General features: G+C 27.7%; 1 protein-coding gene across 5 annotated transcripts in view; it reads right to left on the bottom strand.

Moving 5' to 3' along the window:
* Positions 1-14,539, bottom strand: part of tinc (transmembrane protein tincar) — a 224,660-nt gene that overhangs the window by 133,159 nt on the left and 76,962 nt on the right. For 4 of the 5 annotated variants that reach the window (XM_085658199.1, XM_035864076.2, XM_035864081.2 and 1 more), the window contains exon 3: positions 634-686. The exons of the other annotated variant lie outside the window; for it this stretch is intronic. The gene's annotated coding sequence lies outside the window, so the exon portion shown is untranslated. The remainder of the gene's footprint in view (positions 1-633; positions 687-14,539) is intronic. 5 annotated transcript variants of the gene reach the window in all.

Genomic DNA, 14,539 nt, shown 5'->3' with positions numbered 1-14,539 from the left:
TTATGAGCATAGGTTGACAGTGTAGTGCACTGGAGCTCACAGAAACAATATTTCATCAGGATATTTTTTTTCTTCCTTCATTTTTTTTTAATATTTTAAAAATATGTATCTACTTCAAGAGATATACAATTTTTTATATTAAAAAAAAGAAAAAAAAATAGAAATAGAAATATTATATAGTATTTAATCTTTAATTTTCAAAAAGAAAAAAAAAAGAAAAAATAAAGAACATCAAATAATTTCAATTTCAATTTCAATATGAAATAGAAACAAAAAACGTGACGCGAAAGAAAATACACTTACATATTCGACGTATCCAAAGCGGTAATCGCTGTCTATTTATCTATCACTCTCGCTTCACTCGAGCGACAGTAAAACGTTAGATACATCGTTTCCGGTATTCCTAGTGCACTTACATAGCGAACGAGCGAGCGAGCGAGCTCGTGATAATTTTAAATACCAACATAGATTATAACGCGCCTACGCGTTATACGTGAGTCAGGTCTTGTCTTTATCTGATAAAAGTTCGAATGTTACACGAGCCATCGATGCTATTATTAAAAGATCTTTCTTTTTCTTTTTCTCAATTTGTTTTTTGTTTTGTTCTTTTTTTTATATCTCGTTAAAACTCACCCCACCGATACGTTGCTTAAGTCGTTCAAGTCGTTCGAGTCGTTAGCAGACTTCTGAAACAAAAATCGAAAGAGATCTTTCAGATATGAGGGACGGAAACAGAGAAAGTGCAAGAAGGAAAGTAAACTAAAGAAAGGAAAAGAAAGAAAAAGAAGAGGAAGGGAAGGGAAAGGAAAGGAATGGCTAGCGGTAGCTTAGGGACCCTTACGAATCGTTAATCTTCCATGAAGGAAACATTCGTACCGACTGACGGTACTTCGAAACTTGAAACCACCCCTCATAAGTCCAAGCACCAGTCTCTTTCTTTCTCTTTCCTTCTTTATGTGGGAATACATACAAAGCATGAGAGAGAAAGAGAGAGAGAGAGAGAGAGAGAGAAAGTTTTTTCTTTCATAAAAAAAAGTACAAAAGGTACGAATTCAAAGATTCCTTTATTTCATTTCATAACGCAATTCCAATAACGTCTAACTATAATTACATTTATTTTTCCACCCCACCCATAATTTTTCCACAAGTACATATAGCTAATACATAAAATAAATTACGGAATATAAATAAAAATAATTATCGAATATAAGTAAACATTATTAAAGCAATTTCTTCTTTTTTTATATTTTATTTTCTTTTTTTCTCATAAGTACAAATACCATTCTTTTCTTTTCTCTAATTTTATAAAACATACAAAGGTGACGATTTATACATGATTATTATTCGTTAATTAACGTAAAAACGAATGGATGGTAACGCGCGAGAAAATTAATTCGGCTATTTAATTGATCAAAGAGATGTCGAACCTTTCTCTTCTTTCTTTCTTTCTTTTATTTCCTTATCCTAAAAACACCGTCGAAAGGGAACGGAAAGGAAGTGAAAAAAAAAATAAAAGAAAAAGAATAAAAAAAAAAGGAAAAGGAAAATAAAGAAGAAAAAAGAAAGAGAAAGAGAGAGATTTACCGCACGTATTTCCGTAATGGGATACACAAGTTAGAGAAAAAGACAGAGAGAGAGAGAGAGAAAGAGAGAGAGAGAGAGAGAGAAAGAAAGAGAGAGAGAGAGAACTCGATCGATCGTCCACCCCGTCTCATTGCAGACGCAGCTGCCTTGGGCCGGAAGATAAACGAGGCAAACACGACCGGAAGATCCTTCATCGTTGGTTGGTCCTTTTCCTCCAGTCTAGTTCGTCCGTTCTACGTTAAGCTACGAGAATCAAGCCAAACGCCATATATCCGAGCAGACCATGCAAGCACCAAAGAATAACGAAGATAACAAAGAAGAAAAGAAGTAAAAAACTGGTGCTTTTACCACGATGATGGCAATTATAGGGACAAGATTTGCATGAAAGTGAAAAAACTTTTTGTTTCCAGCCGGAACCATTGCATCCACAACCACCATCACTATCGGCATATCACCAACCCTCTCCTTCGTTTTTCTTTCTCTCTCTATTCACTCTTCCCCGTCATTCACCTTTTCGAGCCCCACGATCGGGGCTTTCGCATATTTGAATATGAAACGGCCCTAGATTCTTTTTTTTTCTTCTCTTGCAGCGCGTGTAGACCGAGCTGAGCTATCGGCCGACGAATTAACCCTTCTATATCGGGTAGAGACCATGTGCTGCGACACAATTCCCCAATCAACCGCCTCTGCCCTTTCTCCTCTACCACAATTTTTTTACTTCATTTTTTATTTTTTATTTTTTATTTTTTTTTTTTTTTTTTATTTTTTTTACAGAACAAAAGAAAATGTAATAAAAAAAGGATCAGTTCATTACAGTTGTACAAATTATATCGAATAATTTTCACAACTAAAAGATACAATCAAAATGTACGAAACGGTTTATTAAAAATTTTCTTCAATCTTTCTGGTTATATAATAATTTTCTTTTTGTCAAGCAAATCGAGTTCAATACTTATTTATTTATTTATTTATTTTTTTTTTTTTTATCATATCGATGTAGAAGATGATCGTGATTTTCATAACAGTTGATCTAAGATAAATATTCAAAATCGTTAAATATAAGTAACAGTATGAAAATGTATGTTTTTTTTTATTAATAACTTACTCAAAAGGTACATTTTAAACCTCAAATGGTTTAGTACTGTAGAACGTTTAGGATTAGTTTATATTATCAAATGAAAGCGCATTGAATTTAACGACATCCTGAAGGACTAAATGGCGAGTCGGCAGAATCAAATTTGTTACGTCATTATGACTTAAAAGCCTAACTGCTTAGACAAATGGTGAATTTTTATTCCTTTTTATTGATGACATCGTAATTTGTTATTATAATTCTGTATCAACTGTCCTGTTTATATAATCATAATTTTGTTTCTATTATTCTATTTTAATTAGATTAATCAAGGTTCTTTTAAGGGACTCATGAGTTTTCCTGTATGTAATAATTTATTCTATTAATACTTCAAAAAGAAACTATACTTTCTTGTCAATTCGTGCTTTTATGTTATTAATTTACTCCTGACAAAAAAGCTGCTTGATGGCCACTTTCCTCTACGTAATCGAGTAAAGTGGTTAATTGAATTCGATAAAATATAAAAAATAAAAAGAACATATTAAGATAATTATAAAATCACATGTTGTATCTATTCCGCAATAAATTTATTACATCTTATTGAGCGTCCAACAATTTATCTTTAATACTCTGTCTCAGAACGAACATCAAAGCTTAGAATGATCATTTTGCCGAAACTTCGACTATTTATCTCCCATTCGTAAATTTTGGTAGATAAAAAAAAAAGATATAAGAAAATTTATTATCATACTTTTGTAAGCTGTCAGAGCGAGACGACAAGTAAAGAAAAAGAAAAACAAATATGTCGCTTATCAATAATCAGATCAGTGACAAGAGTTTCTTTTACGAGCAGATATGTTGTATCGTGTCGTAATGATTGAGCTAACATAAATTTGGATTATTTTCTTCATTGGATTAATAAACTTTTGTTTGAAATTAGTAGGAATATTTTTTTTTCTTCTTATCTACATATCGACCTATCAGTGTCAAATATATCATTAATTTTCTTCAAACATTTTTATCTCTACAATCTGTTTTTATTATTATTATTATTAAACTATACTCCTATTAAAATGTATACGTTTAATTATATTTACAAAGTTTTATTTATAAAGTTATCATAAAAGAAATTTTCAAATAATAATTATTTTCAATAAAGTTCATAAAATTCAGTATTGTGATTTCGGGGATATTCAATGTATTAGAAAAAGAAAAAAGAAAAAAAAAATCGATAGAAAATAATCGCACACCCATTACGTTTATTCGTTGTATAGTGAAGTCACGTGTAGAATCGTAGATAGAGCACGTGCTCGAGTGCAGTGTACAAAGTAATGATTGTATTTTACAAAATTAAAACGCATTATCGTGGTCGAGTTTCGTGTACTACACAATCCATCCACCCAAACATATAAAGATTCGTATATTTAAATATATACACACATACATACATATTTACATACATGCATGCATTACACACATATATAAATACATACATAAATACAAACATACATACATGGATATATATATATGTATATATATATATATATATATATACATACATACATATAACCCACGTTGAAGCGTACATGCATACATGTGTATATACATATATAGTAATCGTACGGAGGAACTTCTGCGGTGTTCTGGCAAGCACCCAAGCGTTTTCCATCGCGGTAATATCGCGGCTAACGTTACGTTTCGTCGGCGTTCGAGCGTATGTTTATTTCAAAGCAACGTACGCACACTCACACGTTCGAACGCTATTTCTTTTTCTTTTTTTCTTTACTCTGTGAAAGAGAGAGAGAGAGGGAGGGGAGGGGGGAGTAATACGACGAAAGGGAAAGATTTCTTTTTTGTTATTACGAGAATGTTTTCCAGATAAATGAAGAAAATAAACGAACAGTAAAAAGATCAAAGGTGAAAAGAACTTTTAAAGAAAATGGAAATTTAATATTCTAATTTTCTCTCTAATATCCCTCGGTGTTAACTTTTTCATTTAACTGAAAAAACTTTTCACTCTTAACTATTATTATAATATATATGTAATAAATAAAAAGCTTGTTTTAAACGAACGAAACGTATTAACGTAAAATCGTTATATTTAATTTTAATATTAATAATTAGGATAATTACGGATTTCCTGTGGAAGACGAGATAGATCACTTGGTGTCATATTTTATAATCCGATATACATGTCCATAGATATGATTCAATTTTCAGATAATTTGAATGATAGGACTGACAATTATTAACGAAACTCATAAGCAATACTATTTGTTTGCTTTCAATTAAGAAATTAAGTAAGTTATTCGCAATATAGAAATTATGTAAATACTCTTCAAAATTTTCTGCTTTTTCTTTAAATCATAATTCATTTTACGATTTACGAAATAATAATGAAATTTTCTGAATACAGTGCATTAATATAGTATTCAAAGGTTATGTTCATAATCATGCAATGAGATATTGTTGTAATATTATTGAAAAAAAAACAAGTGAATCATCACTCCCGGATTTTCGGAATAAATAGTTTGATTTTTTCAAGGCTAGTTTTGATACATCGTAAAATTATCCATTATTACTTTCTTACGATGTAAACGGCTACTTATTTTTTTTATTCTTTATGTTAATAATTTTTAATGACACTGGTCAATTATCCGTTTTTTTAGATCAAGAATAACGACCAGAACAACGTGTGCCTCATTCGACTGAAGAGGATACAAAGAAAAATAAAGAATCAGAACCTATCTCACCTGTTTGTTCGCAAGCTATTAATAAATATTCCTAGTGACAGATACATTATTCGCAATGTTAAATAAAATTAATACAATTCGAAGCGGGTCCTTACGTATAATTCAACGAATTAAAAAACGTTGAATTTTTATTATATATATAATAAAATATATAAAGAATAAATATGCTAAAAATATAATATAAATCATAAATAATAAATATAATAAAAATATAATATAAATAATAAATAATAAACTTTATATATATTTTATTAATTTATTTATTATTTATATATATATTTCTTTTCTTTTCTTTAGGTATAGATTAAATTTATGATGTACTGAAGCTTCAAAAAAAAAAAAAAAAAAAAAAAAAAAAAAAAAAAAAAAAAAAAAAAATTATGTTTGTCACTTTTTGAATTATTCAATGCATCTTCGATATAAGACACTATCGAAAAGTGTAATTAGATTTAATAAGTCCGTAGATTATCGATCTTAGTCCTAACAAATATTCTACACGAATATTACACTCTCTAAGTCTATGCCAAGGGATAAAGTAGTAGGTTTTAACAGTATAATTGACTCTTTCCATTCTGTCGACTATAAATATTCATAAAGGGATGCTAAAGCTCGGTCGCAATGAAACCATCAACGAAAAGAATATAACATGAATCGGAGGTGGTGTTCGGTGGTAGTGGTGATGATGGTGAGGAGGAGGAAGAGGAAAGGGGGTAGAGGAAATGAGAGAAACGCGCGTAAAACGGACGTGAAACGAGGAAAAACGTATTGTTCCCGTCGAGACGCGTCATCCCCTATTCGGTGTTTTATGCGTCGAAAGAAAGAGAGACAGAGAAATAAATATATTTCAAGGATTTAAAAAGTATCGACGAAACATAAGATAAAACGTAATTCGCGATTAATCCATCTTGTATATGTTCCGAAATATTTACATTGGAGTCATCCCATGAGTAACGATCCTTTTTTAAGTAGATTTCGAGAGATCAAATAAATAAATAGCTAGATCTCGTATATACGATAACGACATCCTCATTTATCGTATTTAAATGGGATTTATATATCTGTATTTAGAAAGTTCAAAAAAAAAAAAAAAAAAAAAAAAGAGAAATCGATTTCACAGAAATATTTTCTTATTTCGATGATATTATCCTTTCGAAAATAACCTTCGTACCTTTTATAAGAAAATCCTAAAAAAAGTGACAAAGTCACAGTCATCTGACTCGACTTCATCGAGTACAATATTATGTATAAGAACTTATCTTAAATTTTAAATGCCGTTTTCTCAAAACTATGTTTTTCAATCGATGTAAATAATACTTTGAAAACTACTGAATGGAAATTTGGCATAATTATTTTTAGCACTATTATTGATAGTATCTAGCTTTGTCAAGCGAAAAAATTTTTTAAGAGCTATAATTTCTTTTTTAATCATTAAAAAATTATTAAAATTTTTTTATCAAAAATTCGACTTAAAAAATCGACTTAAAAAAGAAAGATTATTTCTATTTTTATTTTTTTAATGTACTTTAAGAGTTTTTTATTCTTTTTTCTCAATTTTTGATAATATTATAATAATATATTACTGGTACCGCAAACGTTGTACAAAATGATTGCTGCTTGGATTGACATCGATAACTTCAAGAAGGATTGTATTAATTTATCTATTGAAAAATACTCATTATAATACATACTTTCAGATATATTTAATGATTTTTTTATTAACAGAGTAAATTACTGGCAAAAAAAGATCATAAAAATTTCCCCATTTATCATGATTTGCTTCAAACAAACTGATATTATATTTGATATTAATTTTGTCTTTTCTATTAAGCCGATATTTTTTCTTTATTTTTTTTCTAAATTTCTTTTTTTTTTACATTATTTTTAAAAGTTTCCTGAACTATTTCGGTAATCATGAACCAGCTACTAATATTAATCACCAATGTTAATGCAAAATTAAGATCTTCATTAGTAAGTATTCATTACACGTGATATTATCCGTTCATTAACACTTGGCGATAGACATAAATAATTCAGAAAATTTTAACTACCATAACTTTCTAACATATAAGTTTAAGGCATAAGTATATTAATACTTTTATGTCGAACATAAAAAACTGCATCAACTGGTGCAATCAAAAATATAGATTTTCGTTAAAAAAAAAGTACATTCGCATTTTGCAGATGCACCGATGCACAAAAATACATAAAATGATTTGCGTATTATGTACTGTTTGATATCATTTATCTTTGATCTATAATATTTTTATCTATTTTCAACCGTTTAGAAGATACAGCCTGTTTCAGTTACGTAGGACACCCTATACACTTTTCATCTACGAGTTTTCCAGGTAATTATATCTACGTCGAATTATGAATTATGGTAGAAGGCTGAGTCTGCAAAGTTATTTACTAGTTACGATGGTCCTTCTAGTTCTCATCCTTTCGTTTCTCGTCCATCTAACAAAATATCTGTCTTCAAATTCCTTAATTAAACGATCGTAGGCAAGTATATTTCTACCAGTTTCTCTTCCTCTCTCATACATACACATATAAACATACATACACACACTATCTCTCATTGCAACAACTAATTAGAAATATCAAAGATATCCCAAGGAGAAACTTGTTCTTTCTTGTTTCACCGAATTACTTCCATCAACCACTCGCACCAGTAGCAGCATCGTCGTTGTCGTCGTCGTCGTCGTCGTCGTCGTCGTCGTCGTCGTTGTCGTCATGCTTGAGCAATTACATCTACCTTTGATATTAATTTAGGAAAATTTGTTGAACAAAATCTTCTATCAGTTCACACCTATGCTCTCCGACTCGTTTATATTTTGCTTGAATCATCCTGTACTTTTTGAACTTCCACTTTGCGTATCTCTTTTCTGTATTTCTGTATTTCTGTGTTCGTGTGTGTTTGTGCGTGCGTGCGTACGCACGTATGTGTGTGTACTGGCAGAGTGCCGCTGTCAAATGAATATCTCAATGATAACTCACCAAGATGATCCTGGGGAACTATCTCTCTTTATCTCTTTCTCTTTTTCCCCTTCTTTCTCTCTCACCCTCCTCTCTCTCCTCTCTCTCTCTCTCTATCTTTCTTCCTTTCTCTCTCTCTCTCCCTCTCTCTCTCACTCTCTCTCTCTATCATTTTTTCAACATTTTTATTATCAAAAAGAAAGGCCAAATTGAAAAAGACGAGTAAAAGTTGACAAGTAAATGGTTAAAAGTACTAAAAAATACGAGACGATATACAAGACGATAAAAAAAGAAGTCCAATATTTTAAGGACATTTAATACTCATCGAGATAACTAAAAAGTGTCTAATTAATATAGCCATTATCTTTTCTTAAAATCAATTCTTTCAATGTAAATTAATTTGTATTATTTATCATAAATGAGTCCCTCGAAGGCATATTGAATTTACACATATTCCATTAGTAACATTTTTGCATACTTTCATAATAAACTTATTCTGACAATCTTGACCTAATATATTTCTATTGAACCTAAGCGATTTCCTCTGTATACATTCAAAATATTTCCAATAAACTCACTTACGATATCGAACAATTAAAAAATGATAAAATTTAATTTACATCGAAAGGATTGATTTTATGATTCATGTTAATTAGAAATATTTTTATTAAATCATTAAAATACCGAATTCTTCTTTTCTACTTTACCACTTTATACATTTCTAAGAGGTAAAAATTCACATTGGAATTACACACATTTGTGATTCACATTGTCGATTCGTTATGAGTTTTTCTGTCATGCTACACCCTCCCCCAACCATCCATAATACTATCATATAACGATGTACGGTACCAAATCTGTGTATGTATATATATATATATTATATATATATGTATATGTATATGTATATGTATATGTATATGTATATGTATATGTATATGTATATGTATATGTATATGTATATGTATATGTATATGTATATGTATATGTATATGTATATGTATATGTATATGTATATGTATATGTATATGTATATGTATATGTATATGTATATGTATATGTATATGTATATGTATATGTATATGTATATGTATATGTATATGTATATGTATATGTATATGTATATGTATATGTATATGTATATGTATATGTAATATCAATAGACAGAAAATAAACGTCGATAGATAAAACGGTAGACGATCGAACAAACATTCGAATGAATTGTTTGGAATTACTGGAGATTAAACTATCAGTGGGTATGATAAAGTGGATAGAGTAAGAGTTATCAAATAGTAAAATACGAATAAAAAAAAAAGAAAAAGAAAGAATAATCAAAAAAATATAAATCTGAATGTAATAAAGAGAAGTAATGAAAATTGAAAATAAACTCACATGCAAGAGAAAATTACAATTGTATAAAGAATATTAAAGTGATTGACAATTGTTAGAAATCACTTTATAATAATTGAAGATCACTATATCAAATTTATTACGCTATAATAAAAATCTATGACAATCAGTAGAAATAAAAAAAAAAAGAAAATAAATAATCGTCAGATGTGAAGTAATTGATTGTTTCACTAAAAAAGAACATTATTCAATTCATGATGTAATCGCATAGATTTTTTTAAATAGATCGAAAGTATGTTTCGAAGATCACGCAAACGTAAATTAAATATTCCACCAAAAGATGGTTGAGATAAAGAAGTAAATGTGAGAAAAAAGTATAACAAAGTTTATTATATTTTTTATACAAAATATAAATTTTAATAAATCAATAATAATAAATTATTGACAGATAATAATTAGAAAAAATTAATAATACTAATGACAGTTTTGTCTCAAGACGTTGTCCAGTTAAAAATGTTTAGATTATTTCACTAATCAAAGTATAAAAAAGAAAGTATTCGTTCATTGTGATCATTGCGAAAATTATTATTGTTTAAATTACTTTAATTGTTATTGTTTAAACCATATCGTCAATAAAATTATTATAAATATAATGAATAATTATTCACTATTATGATTTCAATAATATTATATCATTTATTATCATTAATTCTTTCAATTTATTATATATCATTAATGCATCAAAAGTTATTTTTTGTTTTTTATATAATTTATATAAAAAAAATATATATATAAAATACATATTTAATATATAGATACAATTTATTTCTATTTATTAAAATTTATAATAAAATAAATTAAAATAAATTAAAATTTCGTCACTTTTCTTCTTTTCTTCCTTTTTCACCTTATATGATATCAAGGTCAGACCAGCTTTTGATGGTATTCTTGATTTATATTTGATTTTTTTTTATTATATAAGAATATCGAAAATATATGATATTCTTATATAATAAAAAAAAATCTGTACGATTATATTTTTTATATTACACGCGATTAATTGTTATTTCTTAACGGCTGCAATAAGCTCGTTTGTACCAAGTATAAACATAAAAAACATAGAAACAAAAACTAAAAAAAATTTATAGAACATTTACATATCTCTATAGTCAGCCGGTAAAATAGTATAAATCAAAAATTTTCGTCAAAACAGGACAAATATGCTAATATATTCAACATCACTTATGGTATGTATATGGTATGTATATTTTGTAACTCTATTGGGACGAAACATATGTTATCAACTTTCACATAGGAAAGCTGATACCTAACATCTGATGTTACATTGCAATTTAAATATCATAAATATTCCTCTGGAAAACTTATAACAAAGAGTATATTTAGTTATTGATTATTTTTTAATAATTTCTATAATTGATTATTGAATATAATCATAATAATTGTAACAATTAATCGATTAATCATTACTAAAATAAATCAGTTATAACAAATTACTAATTTCTAAATCTTTCAATGATTTAATCTATATTTTATTAGAATCAGTAATATGTATTTGTACACTGAGAATTATACAATATACTTATATTTATAAATTTTATCAAATCGCCTTAATTTTAGAATATTTGTACTATTTAATAGAACTTAATTTTATTATTGACTAATATACGTAATATGAAGATATATACGTAATATAAAGATGTTATATTTAAAATCTGAACAAAAATGAAATTAAAATATTTTCTATAGATATTCGTTGATAAAAAGAATGCTTTTTATAAATACGTAAATAATAAATATATATTTTCCAAAAAAAAAGAAAAGAAAAGATATTCATATCATTGTTATTAAAAATAAATTCGATTGATAAAATCGATAGATTCGATTGTAATAAAAAACAGAGTAATTATCACGATTAATGATTATTAAATTAATCATAACATACTGATTATTTAATAATAATCGGTAATCATGATTAATACACTGATTTTACATTAATCATAATTTTCAATCATCAATCAAATTATATGTTTTGACCAAATTCCGAATAATAATAACAATTCAGATTGACATATACCCTTTTTATCAACCTACTAGAGATACGTATATATATCCTAGCGATATTTTTCTTTTTCTTTTTCCTTAATTTTTCTTCTTACATCCGTTATAGAACTCATCGAAATTATCATACAAAATATAAGAAAAAATAAACGAAGAAAAGGTAAAAAAAGAAATAAAGTAATAGAGGAAAAGAAAGAGCAAAAATATTTTTGAAATTGTAATCGTAAATATTTTCTACCCTTAGAAGAATAAATGTTTAACGAATAAAAGTATGTGGATCATGGTTTTTGGCTAGACGAGAAGTCGTGATTCAGTTTCATGAAATTCTTTCAACGTTTCTTCTTTCCTTTCCGTATATATCTGTCTGTTTTCGTCCGACAACGAAACAAAGTTAGATACCGAGAAAATTTGATTTGAACAATCGGAACTGTTAGGAAAACAAAATCCAAACGGTAAAAGAATTGTTCGAATCGTGGAATGGATTTCCATGGACGTCGACATGAGTATATTTTATATACATAGATAAGCGAATGAAAGCAGAAAGAAAGGAACGTTCTTCCCCCGACAGTTCAAATTTCGTTCTTAAATTAGAATCGTATTTCGAGAACTAAAGCATCATTAGACAGAAACAAAACACGTCTGCATTAAAAGCACGTCTGCATTAAAAGCACGTCTTATGGGTTATTGTTTAGATTGAAATTTTCTTTGATATTATCACGATTGACGTTCGATTTGTGATGTTCGTTTTTATACAAGAGTAAAATTCGCATCAATTAATGCAATCAATTTTTTCGACAGAGAAAATTTTCCAGAAACAAATTCTGATTATATTTGAACTGAAAAGAAAGGTTTAAAATATGTAAGAAAGTTTGAGTTTTAATTTAAAATGAGGATGAATAGTTTAATATAGACAAAAACTTTTAAATTAATATTGTCTTTTCTCTCTCTTTTTTTTTCGAATTCATCTGATCTTCCATAAGATTGGATTGTTGTTTAAATTGGATTATCCTTCGAAATGATTTTCGATTTGAGATGTTTGTTTTTACAAAAGGTGAAATCCAGATCAATCGGACCAATGGATTATTTTTTTTATAAACAAAAGTTTAGAGAAAAAGATTTGAAATATCGCTCATCTGAAAAAAAAAATGAAATATAAAAGAGAGTTTGAAATTTAATTTCAAATGTAAATGAATAACTTAATATCGATAAAAAAATTTTTAATTAATATTTTCTTTTTTCTCTCTTCTTATTTCGAACTCGGCTGATTTTCTGAATTAGTATTGCTTAGATTGAATTATTCTTCGAAATTATCATGATTGATGTTCGATTTGTGATATTCGTTTTTATAGATGGGTAAAACTCATATCAATTAAAGCAATAGATTATTTTTTGACAGAGAAAATTTTCCAAAAATATATTTGAATTATATATGACCTGAAAGAAAGTTTAAAATAAGCAAGAAAGTTTGAATATTAATTTAAAATAAGAATAAATAGCTTAATATAGATAAAAACTTTTAAATATTTTTTTTTCCTTTTTTTTATTTTGAACTCATTTGATTTTCTGTAATATAGTATCGTTTAAATTGGATTATCGATTCGTAATTATTATGATTGATTCGATTTGAGATGTTTGTTCCCGATTAAAGATGTAAAATTCGGACCGATCGGGCAATGGATTATTTTTTTTACAGACAAAAGCTTCGAAAAAAAATTGAATTATTTTCTATTTGAAAAAATTTATTAAATGTGTAAAATAATTTGATATTAATAATTTAAAATGAGAATGAAAAGAATAATATCGACAAAAATTAAGATAATTAATGTAGTATTTTGTTCTCTCCTTATCTTTCAAACTCTTCTAATTTACTGTAAAACAGTATTATTATATTGAATTATTCTTCATAATTATCACGGTTAATTTGAAATAGTCACTTATACAGAGAACAAAATACGAATCAATCGGAGTAGTGAATAATTTTTTCACAAACAAACGTTTCGAGAACCAATTTGAATTATCTCCGATCTGATAAAAATTATAAAGTGTATAAAACAGTTCGAAATTTAATTTAAAATGAGAATAGGCAGAGTAATATCGATAAAAATTTCACAATTAATGTGATTTTATTTTTTTCTTTTGTATTCGTCAGATTTGAAGAAGAAAAATATTATTTAGATTGAATTATTCTTCGAAATTATCACTGTTGATGTTCGCTTTAAAAGTTAAATCGTTCTTATAAAAGCTAAAATTAAAAAAAAATATATATATAAAAAAAAAATATAAACATAATTTTCGTTACACGCAAAAATACAGCAAACATTTGAACACTCCTCTCTCTCTCTCTCTCTCTCTCTCTCTCTCTCTCTCTCTCTCTCTCTCTCTCTCTCTCTCTCTCTCTCTTTCTTTCTTTCTTTCTCTTTCTCTCTCTCTCTCTCTCTTTTCCCTTCTTTGCCCTTCTCTCTTTCATTTAGAAAAAGAAAAAATTAAAAAAACAACAAATCATGAAAAATCAAACAAATGATATAAAATAACGATGAGCATCGTGATAAAGACATAAACTTAATAACTAATACGGTCTTTCTTAATACTCTGCATAATTTTCGAATCTCTCTTATTCTCTCTTCCTCTTTTCTCCCCCACTCCCTCCTCTGGCTCTATCGAGCACGTCCAATTCACCACGAAGAAGACCGCGCACTCTGTGTATCGCGAACAACGCGATTAGTTC

Source organism: Vespa mandarinia, chromosome 7 (assembly GCF_050613455.1).
Source record: "Vespa mandarinia isolate Hongniang chromosome 7, ASM5061345v1, whole genome shotgun sequence".
In the NCBI taxonomy this organism is placed as follows: Eukaryota; Metazoa; Arthropoda; class Insecta; order Hymenoptera; family Vespidae; genus Vespa; species Vespa mandarinia.
The sequence above is the reverse complement of the archived record's forward strand: the minus strand, read 5'-3'. Positions and strand labels throughout refer to the sequence as shown.